The following is a 22599-nucleotide window of genomic DNA, read 5'->3' on the forward strand; positions in this document are numbered from 1 at the left end:
CTGTTTTAGTTCAGAAAACCTCAGAAGATCCAGTTTTCTTTTTATACTACTATTACTTCCTGATTTCAGCCAAATCTGAACTATCTCACAAAACAGCTCGACACGAATTTTGTTTTTAATGATTCCAAAAGTTTCTGAGTTTCAGCAGTAATGAAAATCCAGATTTCTAGTTCATGCAAAGTGGGGAGCAAAAGAGGAAAAGAGAAGGATGGGACTGTGGGGAAAGACAGATAGTCTTCATGCTCAGGCATGAAACTTCTTAAACACTAATAATCCACTGAGAATTACTAGGTTCAGGGATGACAAAGCACTTAATTAGGTCAAAGGAAGGATAAAGACCTGATCAAGAATTTACACAATAAAGATCTTAGGACATTTATCTTTCTCACAGGCTAGGTCTAAAGTCAAGAAGTAGCTCATGTAGAACTGCTACCACCAATCTCCTTCCTGTTCCTGGAATTACTACCACCAACCTCCTCCTTCATATATATGGAATAGAAAAAAATTATACTCCAGTAGAATGTAAGTTCCTGAGGGCAAGGATAATTTTTTGGCTTTATCTTTATTTTAATCTTTAGTACCTGACACAGACTTACACACAGTAGCACCTAATAAATGCTTATTGGTTGGAGTATATTGGTTGTAAACTCATTCTTTTGGGGGAAGCTAGGTGGTACAGTGGATAAATTGTTGGGCCTGGAGTCTGGAAATCTTATCTGTTGATTCTTTTTTTCATTCTTCTTATACCTTCTAGGAGAAGCTAGATGGCACAGTGAATAGAGTGTCGGTACTGGAGTCAGGAAGACTCCTCTTCTTGAGTTCAAATCTGGCTTCAGACATTTACTAGCTATGTGACCCTGGGCAAGTCACTTCATTCTGTTTGCCTCAGTTTTCCCATCTGTAAAATGAGCTGGAGAAGGAAATGGCAAACCACTCCAGTATCTTTGGAAAAAATGGAGTCACAAAGAATCAGACATGACTAAAATGACTGAAAAAATAACAAACTTATTCTTCTCCCTTCTTTATGTGACTTTCCTCCCCTCACTATCACACAGATCTACATTGGGCAAGGGCTACTTTAGCCACAAATATTTGTCCTTCATTTTCCAAAAGTACAAATGACATCATGAGGTGATGTTCTTACTTCAGCACGAATTAGATTTAAGTGAGGCAAAGTTGTCAACCTCACTTTTGACTCCAGAGTCATTGAATTATGTCATCCAGTGACAAGATGAATGTCAAGTTGACTAGCAATGGCCCAGGAAGCAGCGCATGACCTTGGCATCTCTGATGTCTGACCAAACTCTAAGCATTCCACAGTACCTGTTTCAGCTGCCTTCATGGCCACTGAAACAAATTGTTCTCATGTGCCTGTTCTACCAGGGGAAATCTTCACATGCTTGGAGCAGACATGTCCGTAACTCACTGACAGATGTGAGTCCTGTTGGTTACTCTCAACCTGGTTTAGCCTATCTGCCAAGACAATTTTACCAAGGTGTGGCTGTGCATGCTACAGATTCTTGGAGCTACAGGTCAGAGTTGTGTGACTGGTGGACACCAAAGGTGGATAACCAGTCCTGAAAGGAGCTTGGCAAGCCCTCACACTGGAAGTGCTACCCTCCCTGAATACTCCCTATAATTCAACCACATATTTAATAGGCAGGAAAATCACCAAAGGGAGAAAGACCACTTTATCAGCTGTGTTACCAAGGTAATTCTATCTTTAATATTGTAGATCCACTGGGTTATTCCAGAAGTTTTGCTTATTCTCTTTTTGAAATTGCATAACTGAAATGTTCTTCTATTTCTCACTCTCTAACAACCTAGCTGAAAATACATGTGGTTCATCAAAGATTGGAAAAATAGAGGAAGTTTTTTTGGTTGTTTGTTTTGTTTTGTTTTGCCTCTTAGAAGGAAGAACCATGGCCACTAGATGATTCTTCATGAGTAGAAGCCATAGTAAATCTACTTTTTCATTGGTCATCTAGATTTGTATTTTCAGACTTTTGATCCAAGTAACATAAAATTTTGTCATTTGTAAAGCTTAAATTTGTTTCATAGGACTAAGTTTATTTCTATATTTGTGTGTGTATAAAATGTTTTATGTCTATATGTACATATATACATGTACACATACATAAACCTATAAGCTATATATATTTTGATGATCAGTGATTTATTATTCCTATAGGGTACAGTTTTCAGCTCCACTAAAGAAAAGCATCATTTCATTGTGGAGTCTTCTCTGCATTTTTGATGATTATGCCAGAAAAGGCCAAGGTCTGTTAGGTACTACCAAGATAGAAAGGCTTCTAGGTCACAGATATTTAGCTGGACCAGATTTGAGAATTCAGTCAGGTAAATCCCTTCATTTTACTGGTGTGGAAATAAAGACAGACGAAGAGAAAGACAGAGACAGAGACAGACACACACATACAGAGAGAGAGAGAGAGAGAGAGAAGAGAGAGAGAGAGAGAGAAGAGAGAGAGAGAGAGAGAGAGAGAGAGAGAGAGAGAGAGAGAGAGAGAGAGAGGCAGACAAGCAGAGAGAGATGAAGAACCAGAAAAGGAGAAAAATGATTGCTACCATAACAACAATAACAATAACAAATAAATGACAATGGAAGGAGAGAGGGACCTGAGGAAGAGAGGGAAAGAAAAAGAGGGGGAAAAGAAAGGCATAAAGAAGGAAAGAAAAGGAGAAAGAAAGGGAAAGAGAAAGAGGAAGGAAGGAAGGAAGGAAAGGAAGGAAGGAAGGAAGGAAGGAAGGAAGGAAAAGGAAGGAAAGAAGGAAGAGTTAGTTTTGCTGTAGGCTGATGAATTTTTGACCACAAAAAAAATTCTCAAAAACCATCTATTCAGTTAGTGAGGGCTTGTAAACAGCATCTTTGGAGGAATTATTCATGGGAATTAAATCACAGATTCTTGAATCACTAATATTTGCATAGTTATAGAGGGTTTAATGTTTGCAAAGGACTGAGATGAGAGAGAGAGAGAGAGAGAGAGAGAGAGAGAGAGAGAGATCTCATTGGAGCCTCACAATAACCCTATAAGGAATTTATTATTATTATTCCTGTTCTATAGATGAGCAAAGAGAGATTAAATGATTTATCTAGGATCACATGGGTAATAAATGTTCAAGGTGGGGTTCAAACTCATGTCTTTCTGTTTAGAAGTCCAATTCCCTAGCCATTATACTAAGTTGCCTATCAGTTTAAGGTAAGGTCTAAATGGCTGTTGTGCCCTAAGAGAATTTTTTGAGCAGCAACAAAAATGCCTGTGTATTTGCCCTTATTCTGACATTTTTTCTTAGCTCTACTCCACAATAACATCATTCCTCCATGATGTTGATCATTTACTAAGGCAGCCATATGCTTAGCAGCAATCCCTCTGCATGCAAACAGGTACTTCAGATAATTCAACTTGTTCTACAGTGCCAGGAGTTATTGTGTCCCAAAAAAAAAAAAACCTGGCAGATAAATTCTTCACTGAAATTAGAATCACTTGATATGAATGTATCACATACTGTGTACATGGTATTGTACAAGATTGCACAGAGATTACACAATATGGAGAAAGGAAAACCCACGTTCCTATGGAGATTTTATAAAGTGCAAATGTACTAACAGGCTACATGCATCAGCAAAGACAACTACATTAGGATAGCTGTGGTATGTCACTTATAGCATGTGATGCTGGCTAAGTTGACCTGCTATGATGACTTTTCTTTCCAAGGCAAGATGGTTACAAAATATGCCATAAGATCTCATTATGAATACCACTGTAGAGTAGGTGCTCCTAAAAAAGTCCAAACTATGCTGTCTTTAATGGCACAGTGAGGGCCATTTGCTGAAATCCATTTTCCCTTCCCTTCAATACCAATGATTAACTCTAATTAATCAATGTCTATTCCACTTGCCTACCAACTTCCACCCCAAATGTAAATGTTACAGTGCCTCTTCCATGAATCAAGACACAGCAGTAAATTTTCTGAAGCAATTCAAATGAAGAATTTCCAGGCACTGCTTATAGGGTCTGAAGATGTCGTGTGTGTCTTCCCAGCTTGGACTCAGCCATACTGTGCTCTACTTGCCAGCATGTGTGACTGACTTAATGTAGCATTTTTGAAAAGTCACATCATGATACTTTGAACAAGCGGTAGAGACATGGCTCACAGGACACTTCTTGGGCCCTCATGCAAGCAGCCAACTCTTTTCAAAATAATTTGTCTTTTGAGGTCAGAATCAAGAGAAATATTAATGGTGAGACTGGCAAAAAACCTGCCATACTCATGGGGCTTTTTCCACCCACCCTCCAATTCATTTGCATTGTACTATAGTGCTCATAGCCATCGTTTGTATACAACAGCTTGAATGATCTAATGTGGCTAGCTACCCACTCATTTCTTTTTAAACATAGCCTCCCTTAACCCCTTACCCAGTTACACTCCCAAAGCAGGAATAGCTCTAGGCTTGCCAGGAAGTATTTTATTAAGGTTCAAAGAGGTCTTTGCTTCAAACAAGGTTTGTCTCAAACCTCACTGAGAAAAGCAAAGGGACGTGGGAGATGGTGATTTCTTTTGAGTAAAAATAGCATCTAATCAAAGAAAGAGCAAAAGGGACCCATACGCACAGAAATATTTATAGCAACTTTTTTCTTAGTAGCCCCACACTGGGAAGCAAGCAAGTACCTACTTACTGGGAAATAGATAAACACATTGTGGCATTTGAATATAATAGAATATTATTTTGACATAAGAAATTACAAAATGGATAATTTCAAAGGAAAATGAAAAGATCTCTATGAGCAGTTAGAGAATGATGTGAACATAAATGAGATAATAATTCATACTATGACATCAATATTATAAAGAAAAACAATTTTGAAAGACTTTAAACTCTGGTCAATGCAATGATAAATCAAGTCCAAAATATTGAAGCTGAAACATGACATTCACCTCCTACCAAAGAATTGATAGTTTTAAAATGCAGAAAGAGGCAAACATTTTTGTTCATGACCAATAAAGGAATCTGTTTTGCTGGACTATGGATATTTATTAGGAAGGTTTTATTTTTCTTTGTTCTTGTCATTGTTGCTCTGCAACGGGAGAGGCAGGAGAGGAGGGGAGAAGATCATGGGAGAGAGCACTAGCAAATGTTTGTGAAAATAAAAACATTAATAATTTAAAATAGCCTTTAAATTGAACCATTTCGAGGGAGGAGAGATAATTACATCATCTGTAATAAATATCACATTTATTATTTGAAAAGACTGGCTCCCATGTTAGAAGGCCTGATTTCCAGTCTCAATTCTGATACTACTTGTCTAACTTTGTGCAAGTCACTTAATGTTCTTGGACCTCAGTGTCCTTATCTGAGGAAGACTAGTTGGCCTTTGACCTCCGTTCCAACTCTAAGTCTCTGAATCTCTGATTCTATGACCCTAAGCTCTTTCTCTTGTGTGCTGTTTATTATACAGAAATCATTGTTTTTCCTGCATTCAAGTTGCATAGTAAAGACATGCATGGCATGACATAGATGAAGACATGAGTCTTTTTTTTTAAAGAGCAAAGGAAAGGAATAACTAGAAGGAGAAAAATATTGATGAGAAGCTTGGAAGAATTAGTATCCTTTCTTATCTCATATTTTCACTTTTTTTCTTTGTGTAAATGGAAATACGGGGCATGTGTCTCAATCTGGAACAAGGAATTTGGGGTCTGAAGACGTAGGCTCCACTCCCATTTTCCCACATATTGGCTATGTGGTCTTGGCTAAATTATATCCTATCTGAGCTTCAGTTTCTTCACTTCTACATGGTGACACCTTTCCCCTACTGGATAATCTCTCCTGTACTTCTTTCTCTCTAAATTTTCTTCTCCTAATTTCACAATTTCTTCCTGTGATGCCACCAATAACCCTGTTCCCAGTCTTCTAACTTCTCTCTTCTGAAACTTTCATATCCAATCAATTGCAAATTCCAGTGAATTCCTCCTCAGCAATGCCTCTTGCATCCATCTCATCTTATGTATTCTGTCTGCCACATACCTCCTACATACCCTCATCACCCTCTTGTAATAGTTTTCCAATTTCATTCCCCTTTTCCTTCTAATCCTCACTTCAAAACACAGCCATAATAATCTCTCTTGGACAAAGATCTGATAATGTGACTCCTCTGCCAAAAAATGTTCTCTAGTACCTGATTATAAAGATCTGATTCTCTGCCAAATATTCAAGAACTTTTAAAATCTAACACCACCAGATTTTCCAACATCATCCCATATCCCTATCCATTATATGCTAATCTCTGTCACAAAAAATGCTCCATGGATCCTCAGATCTTTGAGCCTTTGTTTAAAATGTCCCCCATGTTTTGGAGAACTCTCATTCCCCACGTTCTCTTATTGAATTCCTGCTCATATTTCTAAACCTAACTGAAATGCTACCTTCTCAATAAAGCCTTCTGACCCCCAGTAAGCAATGACCTTCCCCATTAAACTTCACACAGAACTTTTCAGTAAACTTTCTACTGAAGTGATTCTGTGATATTTAATAGTATACTCAATGTGTTTCTGTCTTAGCCCTCCAGCACCCTGAGAATAGGAACTATGTCTTATCTATACTTTTTTTCCCAAAATCTCCCAACACTCAGTCCACTGTTCTTCACATTATAGGTACTTAAATAATGCTTGTTAAACCCAAAGAAGAGGAATCTTAATACTTGCATCATTTTAGCCTCAGTGCCTGGCACGCAGTGTGGTCTTCAAAAATGCTTGCTGAATTATTGATTGATATATTTCATGGAGTGAATAAGAGGGTCACATGCAATGGTATGTGGAAAGCACTTTGCAAACCTTAAAATATAACAGAAATGTAACCTGAGTAAGCTGACACAAACTAGTGATGCAGCAGTATCTACATTGTATTTATTTGAATTATTTCATGTTATCTTATTTTGGCCAAATAAAATAATCTAAGTTTCCTTCTGAAACAATTGGTGAATTTGCGAAATATGTTTACTTTTTTCCTGATGTTGTTTAATAGTTGACATGTAGATAGACAGTACTTATAAGTTGGCTAAGTGTTTTATACACTTAATCCTCATAACAACTTTATAAGGTAGCCATTAACAACTGCTTTTTGCAAATGAGAAAACTGAGGCCTATACAGGTTTAATTCTTAGCTCATTGCCACATAGCTAATTGAGTGTCATATAAAATATGAATCTGAGTCTTTTCTATTTCCTAGTCCTTTTCCAGTACTCCATGTTTCCTCTGTGAGTTAGACTCAATTATTATGTTCAGAATACAAGAAATAGAATAAAAAAGTTGAAAATAAAATGGAATCACACTGAAATAGGGACTGTGGATGATAATGAGATATGAGACTCTATGGGAACTTGACTGTACCTTCATTTGCCATAAGATAGAATTGAGTATCAAGCTTATAAGTTGTAACCCCCAATGAAGAGAATTTAATGACCAAAACCCAGAAAAACTCTGTTCCAAGGTAGCTTCATTTGTGAAGTAGTGCTATAGCAAGGACCTTGAGGCACAAAGTGAGGCTCCAGTGTATTTGGTGGAAAAGTGTTGAAGATTTCAGCCTAATAGTAGCCCTGCTATCAATAAAAAAAAAAAATGTGTGATATAAGGAGACATGAAAGACCATGAATGCAAACCTAACAGAGCTATTCTACACTTCAAAAGGAATGTTTTGTTAGAGTTTAGGAATAAAGTCTGAATTTTCTTAATTTAGTTTATTACATCTTTTTATTTGAATAGAAGAGACTAGACCTTATTCTTGGCAGCTTTCAGAAAAGAAAATATTTTTCCTCTCATTTCATTATTGCTATTTCAAGACATAAAAACTAAATTGAGAGTTACACACACAATTAAAAAAAATCCCTTTCTTTTAGTAAAGATGCACTGGAAGACAGCCTTGACTTATGTTCTAAAAGTATGCCTTAAAAATTCTAAAATTTTAACTGTGTATCAGATGAAGGCAGCATCTCCTTCACTCAACATTTCATAAATCCATTATGTCAATGAATACCTATTTAAGACAGATTTCCCAGTAAATCCGACAGAGATGAGCAACTTGCCAACACGCATCCCCATTGGTTAATTAGTACAACTATAGATGGAAAGAATAGACTAACCAGTAATAAAAGAGATCTCAAAAGAGTATTGAAATGAAATAATTGTAAAACTCTTAGCACAATGCCTGGCACATAGTAGGGTGCTTAACGAATGCTTGTTCCTTTGTCTCTCCCTTTCCTTCCCCAAAAGAGAAGTGTAATCAAGAGTATGCTGATATTCATTTTAGAATAGGCTTTGGTGGGAAGGGGGGATGTTTCAGATTTAATCTGCATCATTAACATTTTCTCCATCACTTTGTTAAGACTAGACAATTAAAAAACAAACTAGCTCTGATTTGTAGCATTTACCAGTTTCTAAGATGTAAATGCTCACACTGAAAATTTAAGAATTAGCTTGAGCTGGCTTCAGCATACTGCTGATCACTACCCAGGATCAGTGAGCTAAGAGTAAAAGAAGATTTAACTGGTTTAATGAGTTCAAGATTTGAAACCCAGATGAACTGTATCTGAGTTGCATCCGTATTTTAGATATACTCTCTGAGCCACTGGCAACAATCTTTTGGAAATAACTGAAAATAGGAGAAGTGCCAGAAGAAAGGAGATAGATACATGCCCTAATTTTCAAAAAGGAAGAAATAAATTTTGAATCTAGAATCTGGCAAACTTGATGTTGAATTCTAATAAAAATCTTAGAAAATATCATTAAACTGATGGCTTGTAAGTATTGTGGAGACAGATTTCTTTGCCCAGCTACTTAGTAATAGTGGGGGAAACACAACTCTTCTCCTTATTGTTTCAATAATCAGTAGCCTCCTGAGGAATGGTTCTTTTCATGAGAAATACTTAGAATTTCTTGATTTCATTAAAAATCTATTTTTTTCCCTTCTGGATCATCCTCAGTTTTTTTTTTTTCCTGGATAATTTATTTTTAGGTGCAAGCTGTATCTTTGTTTTCTCTTGAAATATAATTTTCCATGCTGTTGTTTCATTTAGAGTCACTTAGAGTTATAACTTAAATCTTGTGTGAGTTTAACTGATTTTTTTTGGTACTTGAACATTTTTTTTCTTTCTCATAACTTGTAATATATTTTATTTGATCTAGAATCTGGATTTGGGCAAGATGTTCCTAGAAGTTTTCACCTATTTTCACTTTCCTCTATTTTAATACATTTGGTCAGTTTTCTATCATGATTTTTTAAAAATATGATATGCAGGGATATTTTTTAATATAATACCTTGTTTTATTTTTTTTTCCATCTTTCATCTTTGTTATAATATGTCTTGTTGTTCCAGTTAAGGAGCCGTTAACCTCTTTTTGGTTCATTCTGATTATCAGGGAGTCTGTAACTTGGTCAGATTTTAACGTATTGTTGGAGTAATTGTGGAGGGAACTGACATACGCTGCTTCCTATGCTTTACCATCTTGACTGATCTTCACGTGTATATTTTCTAAAAAAAATTCTCAACAAAAATTAAATGACATGCTTCATAAGAGCGCTTATATATGGTGTCAGAAGAAAGGATTCATTTGTCATGTTGGAGGTAGGAATTGATATCCCTTAAGTTCTATTCAACTCAAGACTTTATGAATAAATTCTGTGAAATGAAAACTAGTTTTCAACAATGTGGCTAAAACTCAACTAATTCTGTGTCCAAATCAATGGATTAAATAATGACCAAATTAATTTACTAGAGACAGTCATTTTAATGACTGATTTGTAACTCAGGGTTCAATGTAACAGATGTAGATTGGATGGCCCACAGTAACACTGCTCGTCTGCTCTGTTTTCAGTTGAAATATATGAAATAAAATCATCCATAGAACAGATGCATTCAAAAGTCCCTATTGAAATAGCAGTCAATTTATTTAATGAAAGCATTGCTGCTTTGATCAGTATTTATACATTCTGTTACAAATGTAGTTGTATGCTGGGGTCTCAGTGGGTGAGATGAGGAAAGATATAGGGGTGGCTCAGGGCATGTTACATTTAAACAAACAACAAAAGCCAAGTAAACAATATTTCTCTTTGTACACTGTAGCTTCCATTTAGACATATTTTGAATGTAATGAAGCAAGTCTCACATGGAAGAAGGGTAGTAAACCATGAAATGCTAATGCATGATGTTATGCTAAAGGAAAGGAAAGAGATAAAAATAACCTTGAAAAAGAATCTAAAGACTAAGTGAAGGACTTAAGATTTTAGTAGGACTTTATTTATTAACTATGGTAAAATATCTAACAGATTTATCAGAAGGCTCATCTCTTATAATAGGTCATGCACAAAAGAACGAAACAACTGATTAGCAAATATCTGTTAAGTGCCTGCTACGTGCTGGACACTTTTTCTAGGTGCTAAGCGTACAAAGGCAAAAATGAAACAGTCTCTGTTCTCAAATGACTTAGGACATATTCAAAAATGAAAATAGCTTAGGGATGGAGTACATTAACAGTTGGGGTTGAGGAGTAGCAAGAACGCCTACGTGCAGAAGATAAAGTTTGAGATGAATCTTGAAGGAAGCCAGGATTCTTACAATCCCATTAACTTTATCTTTAGCATATATATGTATAAAATACTTGCCAAGTGGAGAGACATTATAGCCTCTGGGCAAGAATAGTTCAGAAAAACAAAAAACTTATTTGTAAAATCTTATGGAAGGTGGTGCTAGAATGTGGAGAAGATATCTCATAAAATAGCAAGTAGAGGGGAGGAAAAAACAAGTTTTGAGAAAGTTCAGCAGAATATCCAATTAACCTAGATCACCTTGAGAATATCTGAACATGAATCTAAGAGGAATACACCCTACAGACATAAGAAAAAAAAGAATGCACACACACACACACATACACATATAATATATATAAAATACACATATATGCCACATTATGTTTTCCATTGATTGCAATGGAAACAACATATTTTCCTCTAATAATTAATAGAAAGAAATGGAAATTTTTAAAAAAGAAGGAAAAAAGCAAAGATAGAAAGAATACCTAGACCAGACCAAGTATGCACTGAAGAGATGAATAATGGAGATGACATAATTTTGAGTCACAGAGTAAATAATTCTAAGGCATCTAAAAGAAGAGAAAATGACAAATGATTAGAAAGAAAAAAATCATGGCCAATATTGCCATCAATTAAGGGGGATCAAGAGGCTATCAACATAAATTTTTGCTTTCTCATTTTAATAAAATCTTAATGAGATAAATTTTCACAAGCATTGCTGCTGGACATATTTGATAAATATGTGCATATGTGATGGTAAATATGTATATGTGTGCATATATATATACACATTATACACACAAAATATGTTTATACATACATATGTGTATGTAAGTGTGTGTGGTGGAATTTCACAAGTGATTTCCATTATGGCATGCCTATATGATCATTATGGTCATAAAATAGAGTGCAAAATGTGGAAAATCATAGATCCTATTGAATTTATTGTTTAATAACATTAAATGGAGCAAAATGCAACTTTAAAGACTGTTTCAATGAGGTGTCTTCCATGTATATGTTCAAGATCCTACAAGATTTTTTAGTGGATAAAACAAAATGTGTAATTTTAAACAATTACCCTTTGATTATAAATATGAAAAGAAGATTAAAATGAGAAGCCTATATGTTCAATAAATATCTTATCCACTGTTTTGGAGAATATTTGGTACAGTGCCCACATGGAAGAAGGGTTAGTTTGAGATGGTATGGTCATCTCTTGTGTATAATGTTGCCTCAAGAGCATAAATCTAAATGAGATGTATGAGCACTAAAAGAAGTTTGACCAGGCTATCTACACAGAAAATATAAAGAGCTTGAAGAAGATGGAGTTTGAAGAGCAAGCCCTAAAAATAATTTATTAACATATGCATGATGGGCAGAAAATGAAGACAAACAATGAATCAGGGGCAGAACTGAATATTGAGAAAACAGTAACTGGGTTGCATAAATAAATGATATAATGTTTTCAAGAAACCTGAACTGCAACCCTTTTCATTTCAATTTAATTTTTTTTAAATATATTTTTCTATTAATATTGTGTGGCTAAAAATCATGGGATTCTTTCAACTCTCAGAAACTAAAATTCTGTTTAACCGGAAAAGTGATGGAGAAGTGTATGGTAGGCTTAAACAGGCTATAATACAGAATTAATGATAAATCACATTCATGAAGCAAAAATACACATTCTTAGAAGAAGAGGTGGTCTGGTCTTAAAGGAAGAGGGAGAGTTAATATATGGCCAGTCTCCATTCTCCCCTGGTATCCATGCAATATCAAGAGGCAAAAATAAAGGCATCCGGATTACTGGGTGGCTTACCTTGTGAAGGATATATGAAAAGGTATGAAAAAGAATCATGCTAGATAAAAATCACACTAGTTGCCTTAAAATCTGCATCACTGGAATGAATAGTCATAATGATGACACCCATATGTATGTTTTTTCCTCCACTGATATATTAAGTATGTTTTATAGACTATAAAGTGTAAAAGCAACTATTATTTTGTCTTTGTTATTTTTGTTTTTATACTGATGAAATTAATTGGAACTTTGTCCAATCTCTACTTTACATCATATTGCACAGATACAGCTTATGAATGGAAGATGAAAGGGAAAAACAAAAAGTTGACTCTAGGCTAGACCTGTAATTTTGGCATCAGACAAATTGCAACCTGGAAGCTTTTCATGTGCTTTCTTGTTCTTGACCAAAATATACATTATTACTGTGCTACCCCCTAGGATATATCCTATTAAGATCAGCAACATAGCCTCCCTCGCCCAAACATACCTATTCTAACTTCGAGGCTCATTGGCATATAACAATGAAAGAATTAGGCAAAATGCTAAAGGAGAAGAGAGCCAATCTCTTTATTTACTACCATATAAACATTCATCTACTTTCCCCCTCCCCACAAGAAAAAAGCCTTTTAACTGAATTTAAACAAACAATTAAATTGTACATAATCAAATCAATTTATGTGTAGACATATGTATTGAGTCTTCTTCAGATTGTAGGGGTGGGTGGTATAGGTGGGATGGGGCAGGGGAATGAGAGTAGATCATGTAATGTTGGCCTTGGCTACCCTCCCAGATTGATTCAACAGAGAACTTTCTTTTCAACTTGTCTCCTTTTCAAAATGCTTAAAGGTTTCATTTGAAGTATATCTATCAGAGCAGCAAAGTCTCTTAGCCTTTTACTATTACAGAAAAGAAGCTCTTGGAATGAAAGCAAAACCTTCCACTTAGAGACCTTCATTTCTTCTAGTTAAAATAGCCAATTATGAAAAAAAAAGTAATAGGTCACATTTTATTAGGAATAAAAATATATGAACAGGTTTTTAAGATATTCAATTGTTAACAAAGTAGCTGTAAGAACTTCCAGAATTCAATTTGCATAATTCTGGTATGGTGGAAAAAGCACTGGACTTCAGGTCAAAACATGAAGTTTGAATGCCTACCCTAAAAAAGAGCTCTACAATTTATCTGAACCTCAGTTTACAATCTGTTAAGTGGACATGATAACCTGAATTAAGTGCCTTGAAGAATTGTTGTGAGGCTAAAATGAGAATGTATCTATTGTACCCCTCTGGGCAACCCATGAATTTCTAATTCATATAGTAGATTTGAGGATTACCCCAGAGACCATCTATGCCAGGCACAAAATAGTTTGTGGGTCCATATTCCCCATAGTATAGTTTCTGAACTTTCATTGATCACATTATTTTTCAAAAGTTATACAGTGGACACAATTAGCTCAAATCAAAGAACATTTACTGATATGTCATAAGTAGCACCAAAACATCTTAAATAGCCAGGTAAAATTCTCCTAAAATGTAGATAGCCCCCAAGTGGAAAGGCTTCCAAGTAATGAACATAAGGGATCAAAGCATTTTCTTCAACATCATCAGAGCCATCTCCCATGCCTCCTTGTGGCATTCTCATTTTTCTTCTCATGGAAAATAGTATCTTTGATCAGTGAGTCATTTTGCTGCATCCCTTGTTACTGCTTCTGGGCAGGTTTCCTGGCATTGATGTTTGGCTATAGTCACCTAGCTTCCAACTTTAGGCTTAACTGAAATCCTGGCTCAGAGGACCCATAGACAATTTTGGAAAGAAGTGAAACTCATACCCTAGGTCCAGCAGATGCTTTGCTGCAGTCTCTAACATTTTCAGCTTTGGGTTCAGCAAAAATATTGGCCAAGGTTTTAGAGTTTTTCTGTGTTCCTTGGGGAAGAACTACAAAGTCTTCCATAGGTCCACCAGGTATCTCAAATCCAGAGCTGACACCACCACACTGAAGGCACAAGTCTATCTGCCTTCTCTGGTCGATTAACTTTGAACTGACTCTGGAGCTGGTGTAGGCTCCAATGGACCTTGTCATATATTGTTAGGGATGGAGGAAGAAGAGAGTACTACCCTCAACCCCTTGCTATACTCTCAAAGAGATTTAATGGAAAAGCTGAAGAATAATGTTATGAAAATCCTTGTTTTATTCCATAAATTAGAAATAAAATAAATAAAATTTTAAAAAATTAACTCTGCAATTGAATCCCTAGTAGTCAGGGGGATATAGTAGTTTATTTTTATATGGAAAGCAAAGGAGGGCATGGTCAATCTTCTAAGCCAAACACCAAATGTTTCTTTTGTCTCTCAGTTACATTCATCTGGAAGCCAACAACCTATAATTGCACGGGATTGAGAAGTAATTTCACATTTTTTTTTTTGGTGGGTTAAGTAGCTCCTTGACAGTTTATTGTCAAATATTTTAGGGAAATTCCTACAAATTGACTTTCTTAGGGCCACTAGGTGGCACAGTGAATAGAGCCCCTGCCTTGGAATCAGGAGGACCTGAATTCAAAATCCGGCCTCAGACACTTCACACTTTTTAGCTGTGTGACCCTGGGCAAGTGACTTAACCCCAGTTGCCTCAACAAAAAGAAAAAAAAATCTACTTTCTTTATCTGTATCTGTATCTGTCTAATCTCACATATACACTAATACACACTTAGGTGAGGGAAAAAGAGAGAAGGAGAAATAAAGAGGGAGAAGGAGGGAGATAGACAGAAAGAGAGAGAAAGAGACAGAAACCGACACGGAGAGACAAGGGGGGAGAGTGGAGATTCCACACTTGATGATATTCTTGTTAATGGAGAAATCCTGAGTGAAGAAATTATGTCTACACCTTCTTTGCAATTTATAGCCTAAAGAACTTATTAGAGCACTGAAAACTTAAGTGATTTGACCAGGGTCATAGTCAGTATGTATCACAGTTAGAATTTAAATCCAATTTGTCTTGACTCCAACACCAACCTTCTTCAATTAATTATATTGTGCTACTTCTCAAGATTATATGTGCACAAGCACACACATATATGTATATGTGTACATATAATTGTGTATACATATCTATGCACATGCCAGACAGATGACAGAATGAAACAGAGAGAATGGGAGGAAAGGAGGGGGGATTAGGTGTAAAGTGCTTTGATACAACAAAGTGTTATATACATGTATTAGTAATAATACATTCACATGTCAACAAATAAACTTTTAGCTGAAATCAAGGGGATTAATGTCACTTGAACATTGCAGAAAGTGCCATCAAAGGGAGTGCCTGAGAAACAGCTAATTTTCACTTCACATATATCAGCATGCAAAAAAAAAAAATAAGCTTTTTTCTTGAGTAATTGTATTAATTTTCCTTGAAGAATGGCTGTAAAAAAAACATTTTAAATATGAAATAGTATATAAAGAGTCTTGACCTGGTATATATTTATTTATGAGTTATATTAGTAGTCATCCTAGAATTGTAAAAACCAAAACAAAGCATTTTTATTTAAAAAGTCATCTGATATGCAAAGCTCTACATCAGTGTAACAAGATTAAAGGCATCTATATCAAAGTATTATTTATTTTTTTTAATATAAGAATTTGGAAATTCCATGACCTCAGCAGTAAATAATTTAAACACTTAACAACCTAAAGTCCTATTATCTCTGGCTAAGTGTTGGTCTTACAACTGTGTCCTATTAACCATTAGTGTTCTGCATGTTATGAATAAGAGTTATTTGAGAAAATATTAAAGGTGACAATATTCTCAAAATCATTAATGTGGAATTAAAGTGCCCCCTTCCTCAATAAATCTAGGATTCATCCATGCACATATTTCATACAGTGCAAACACTACATGTCGATTCCCCCATATCTGGAATGTTCTTTTCATCTCTCCCTCCTGGCTAATATCCTGGGCTTCCTCCAAGTTTCAGTAAAGAAGTCTTCCTTCATTTTAATGCCTTCCCTCTGGGATCACCATGAATTTATCCAGTATATATCTTATTTGTATATATTTTTTGTATGTTGTATGTTGGACATAGATAAAGTTAGTTTAACTAAATTTTACATGCACATGTCTATCTATCTATCTATCTATCTGTCTGTCTGTCTGTCTGTCTGTCTGTCTGTCTGTCTGTCTATCTATCTATCCATCTATAGATATAGAGATTTTGTTGAGTATTTCAGTTGTGTTTGATTCTCCATGACCCCATTTGGGCTTTTCTTGGCAAAGATACTAGAATGGTTTGTCATTTCCTTCTCCAGTTCATTTGACAGAAGAGGAACTGAGGCAAACAAGGTTAAGTGACTACACAAGGTTACACAGCTAGTAAGTCTAAAGCTGGATTTAAACTCAAGTCGTCTTGATTCCAGGGTCAGAACTCTATCCATTGTGCCACCTAGCTGTGCCAAGAAAGACAGAGAAAGAGACAGAGAGAGAGAGAGAGAGATGGATGGCTGGATGAATGGATAGATAAACAGATATTCTTTTCATGCCTTCTTGTGATATCCTCAATTTTCTTCTCATGGGAAATATTTGTTGCGTGAGTCAAATATGCATATACATACATACATAAATAGAGAGAGAGAGAGAGAGAGAGAAGAGAGAGAGAGAGAGAGAGAGAGAGAGAGTTCAGCACTCTGTCCACATTGTAGGTCAGTCATTTGGATTTGAACTCACGTTCTTGACTTATATAATTATACACACACACACACACACACAACACACACATACATATCTATGTATAGGGGGTGTATGTGTGTGTGATAGAATCAAGAAGTCATGAGTTCAAATCCTGCCTGAGGTTCTAAGTGGGCAAATCACTCAACCTGGGCAAGTCACTCAACCTTTCCAACTTCAGTTTCCTAATCTATCAAATAAGGGAAACAACATCCATGTACATCACAGGGCTCTTATAAGGATCAAATGACAACATAAATAAAGTATTTTGCAGACCTTAACATGCCATATAAATGCTAGCTATCATTGTTGCTGTTATCATATTTATTGTGTACCAGCTATTATGCTAGTTGCTAGAAATTCAGATACAATACAAGAAGCAATCTCTATTCACAAAGATCTCATGTATTATGTGATATTTATCTATTTCTTTCCATAAACCATCTCTAGAGTATCTTCTTAAACATAAAACCTTCCTTTTTCTCTCTTAATATTTCATGGACTAATAAAAAATATGAACATATAAAAACGTTTATGTTGAGGATTTTTTAAAGTATCACAATAAGCTTAATTTCCTTTAATTTGTTTGAAAATTCTTTCCCCATGCCTTAATCCCTGCATTAAAGGATATATTATATCCTTAGAACTCTCAGACCAGATTTATCTTATATTGGTATTTTTTTTCAAACCAAATGGTGTTTTATGGCTATGAAATATGGCAGAAGGTGATCTGGTAAGGAAGGCAACAATATGGTCCTAATATAGCAATAGGGAGTCATCCCTCAAAAATGTAGGTTGCTGATTAATGGTAGCAGAGGAAAGAGGGTCTGAAAGTCACATTTGGGAATAAGGATGTCAATTCCTTCCCCTGGCAGTATGTTTAGTGAGTATGAAAGAAGGAGCAATTAGAATTGGAGAAGGTGGGAAGGGAGGAGGTTTCTTCTGGAGAGAGCCAGGTTTCCCTATGTGCATTAAAATAGAAAAGTCTAAGTAAAATAGGATGAGGAAGATTTTGCTAAACATAGAGTTTTTATTTTTGTTTGTTTGGTTTAGGCAATTGGGGTTAAGTGACTTGCCCAGAGCCACACAGTTAGTAAGTGTCAAGTGTTTAGTCTGAGGCCAGATTTGAATTCAGGTCCTCCTGATTTCAGGGCTGGTCCATTGTACCACCTAGCTGCCCCTAACATATAGTTTTTATATGTATATGAGGAGAGAGGACAATGGGACAAATCTAATGATATGAAATTTAACAGAAATAAATATAAAATCCCATTCTTTGGTTCAAATATCAACTTTACAATTCTAAGGGAGGTATGACTAGACAAAGTTTACTCTGAACTAGTCAAATTAGAGATATTTTACTATATGTAGGTATAGTTATGCTTTGGTTATGCACATTTTCCAGAGAACATTGACATATAATTAAAATGAGTGGCCTTGCAATGTGTTTTAGTTGATAATATTTATTGGAGATAGGACCTGAGTAGCAAGACTGAGATTTCAGGCTCCTCTTCTGAGTTCACTGTGTTGGCCAACAGTCTTCAAAGTGGATGTAGGTCTAGGACCAACATGCCCTAACACTGGAGCTGTGGCATGATCAGAACAAGTAGATCAAAGATTGAGAAGGTGGTCATATCCCACCCTTTCTTCAATAACCAGTCAAGGGATTTGGTTGCAATATCCCACCCTCACCCAGGGTCTACAATCACATTCCTTACTCTCTCTCTCTGTTTCTGTGAAACTTCTCAAGTTACCCCTTGTTACTCAGGCCAGCAGGGCCTCAAAGCAGATAAAACCTAAGTAATCTGTAGACACCCACAGAAATAGCTGTGCAGGTACAATTGGGAAAATCTGTCCTCCCCCTCCCAACATAATCCTTCTCATCCCCCTGTGGGTGAGGTAAATACACCTCAAATACCGGGAGACAGACAGACAGATAGATAGATAGATAGATAGATAGATAGATAGATAGATAGATAGACAAACAGAGATAGATATATACACATAGTATATGCATTTGTACGGCATATGCATTTGTATGGTACACACACACATAAACATATATAATATGTATATGTGTGTACGCATGTGTGTACATTGTGTGTGCATATATATACATATATATGTGTGTGTGTGTGTGTGTGTGTGTATATATATACAGTTGAAGTGCCTTCTAAAAAAAAGTTTGGAGACCATTGGCATAGAAAAATTGAGGACCTAAGAGGACAGCTTTTTTATATCTTTAAACTAAATGTCAAAACCAAAAACTAGCAGAAAAGCTGAACTGTTTATACAGACGTATAAAAGGACTGAGAAGATGTCTTCTAAATTTTTACATGGGTTTAATGGGTCCCATGTTCACCTGGGAGAGAACAGAGGAAGCAGCAACATCAGGAAATCAATCAAAAAGCATTAAAATACCAACTATGCTTCAGACACTGTACTAGGCATTGACAATAGCAATACAAAAAGAGAGTCCCTGCCCTCTCAGAGCTTATAATCTACTGTTTTGGAAAAGCAAAAAACCTTAACTCATTCACCTCAGACATTTTTAGAAATATAGATAGATGTGAACTCTTGGGTAAAATTTTAACTATGATATTCAAATTTATCAGGAGGTAATGTCAATCTAGGTTCCTAAGTCTAAATACACTGACTTTTTCTTCATTTATTTTACATGTGCCATAAAAGTATATATGCATGCATAAATACAGTCTTCAAAAATAATGCTATTGATAGTGATTCTATTCAGATAAACTGATGATTGTATATTAATCATAAAATTCTTTAAGTCATTTTCTCTTTGTTTGAGGTGGCGAAGGCTGTCAGATCAGTTCATCACCACTTATGTCATTGCCTCTTACACCTTGTAACAGCCTTTATAATGATAACAGAATCAGCCATTATTCAAAAATTCAATGGGTTTGATTGACAGAACACCATTAATAAACAGAAATTGATATTTCCAGGTTCTTTGTCCCTTACAAAGCTTGCCAGACTGGTTGTGGCAACTTGGGATGATCACAGTCTTTGGCTGCGTCAATAGTTACTGTGTTTATATAGAATAATCAATATCAGCTTATTTTCTTCTTGATTCTTCTCCTCCAAAGAAGTTTCCCTAAGGAACCCTAGATTCTTTGATAAATTTACATTAAAGTTGACACATGAAATACATTGATGAAACACCAAGACTTTTACAAAGTTTCCCAGAAAACTGCAACAGTATTCTATCTTTTGTTAAGAACAGAGCATAATATAGTACAATAATTCCTCAATGGGGAGTTTGGAAACCTGCAATAAACTTTTCTAGTATTTGCCCTGACATTTGCTAACTACGTGATGCTGGTTAAGACTTAGGCCTCGTTCCCATGCAGCATGACATAGATGGTCTACACAGAAGGTATCTTCTAACTCTAGCATTCCATGAAGTTTCAGGGTGTTCCTACAGTGTTGTAGTTTGGGGTTTTGTTGTTGTTGTTGTTGTTTTTTCCCATTAGTCACCTGGCTTTACAGTGTTTTTTTCCCCATTAACCTTCTGGCTTATGGTTTCTCATCTTCAATTTACAGTTTAAAATTCTTGAATTCCTTAAGTTATGGACCATAAATTCCACAATTTTAGACCTTAAACTATTTATAAGGCCTAACATTATTATAATACTTTGATATAATATTTAATATCCTCAATTGTTTTCCATATTGTATGATATTTAGCATATTCAATAAGGTTCTATTAGCTTCCCCTAGTAGGTAAAAATCCATATTTACCTTTTAGTTCAGCTCATTTCGTATAGGTTATGAAAGTCTTTTGAATAATTCTCCAGAATCATTTTTCTGTCATCTGCCAGCATAAATGCTTTAACAAAAGCAGTAAAAATTAAGTGGACAACAAAGATAAACCCAAATTTTTAATAACAGTCATATCATATAAAGTAATATGCCCAATTCGATACCTTCAATGATCATAAAAAAGTCATTTTTCCTACCAATTTTTTTCAAGATGCCATTTTCACTCAATATAAAACACATTTCTAAAACGTTTAGCTTGAGTTGCTATTTATGCCAGTCAATAATTCACATCATCTGCAAAAAATATGTTTGCATCCTTTCTACACCCTTTCAAGATGAAAGGAAAGAATCTGTGTGCTAAAATGGCTTCATGTGCCCAAATCATGCAAATTCCCTAAACCATTTCCGAAGAATTGCAGATGTGTCAATTGCTTCTGTTTTTTTAAAAAAAAGAAGGTATACACTGGTATGAATCTCAAATCAGTTTTCACCCACCTCAGATTTCTGAAATATCTCTTTTCAGATGAAAGAAACTGCTTTATTATTCGGGCATTGTGGAATTCTGAATGGAGGCTAATCATGTATTTTAATCTTTAATGTAGAGAGAGGGAGGAGGAAACTATTACCAAATACAGAAGGTATATGCCAGCATATGCAAAGACACACAGCATCCACTCACAACTACACAGTTATACATGTATACACATACACATATGATATTCTGGACCTCACCTTATATAGGGCTGGGGTGAGTTTATAAAAACTTTAGGCATTGTCTTTTATTAATGAAATAGAAATACGTATATGTGTGCATGTATGTGTGTGCACACAAATATATGAAATACATTATATGTATGTATATATACATTATACATATATATGTAATTTAAAGTTGAGGCCTATTAACAACATGCAAAAATTACTATTATGCACTTACTGAAATATTCTTTTTCAGGATGTCTGTCCAAATTAGGACAAAGTAACTAGATAAATATATTTTTAAAGCTATTAATTTTTGCATCTTTAACTTAAGCCAAGACAAATACAATTTCAGATTATATAGTTTACTCAGTTGAGGAGAGGTCATTTTTATAGGGTATTGAGGAAACATTTAGTGCTATGAAAGAAATAATTTTCCAAATAGTAACCATGTGCCCTGGAAAATAGTAAAAGACAATTCCCAGGGGATTTTGTCTTCCCATAGAGTCAAGCAAAGGAGTATCTTTATCTGATGTACAGTACTCAACTGTTTTGAAGCTTCAAATGCCTACCAACAAAATTCATGAAGTAAAAATAGCACAATGCTTGAGTAAAAGCAAGGTAAATATGGTGTATGTTTGTGATAAATTCAATGAATTATAGCAAGGACAGATGTGGATAAATTCTGGTTTTCTACTAATATGCTCAGGGACCTCAGTCAAACCCTTACTAAAGAAAAAAAGCCATATTTCAGTTGCCTTTTCCAAAAATGAAAGCATCATACAACATCAAAGTCTAATCTGAACTATTGTAACCTTTAAAAAATATCTTTAAATAAGTCCTAGTATTTCTAATTTGCCATTCACACTGTTCAGAGACTTTCTTTGTGATTAGCAGGAAATTAAAAAAAAAAAAAGAAAAGGAGCACTGGATATGCTTCAGAGTAACTTTTAACAATGCTTTAAGTCAGTCCGTAGGGCACGTGCCTGCTTCCAGTTAATCCCT

Source organism: Phascolarctos cinereus, unplaced genomic scaffold (assembly GCF_003287225.1).
Source record: "Phascolarctos cinereus isolate Bilbo 61053 unplaced genomic scaffold, phaCin_HiC Scaffold_7;HRSCAF=346, whole genome shotgun sequence".
NCBI classification, from domain to species: domain Eukaryota; kingdom Metazoa; phylum Chordata; class Mammalia; order Diprotodontia; family Phascolarctidae; genus Phascolarctos; species Phascolarctos cinereus.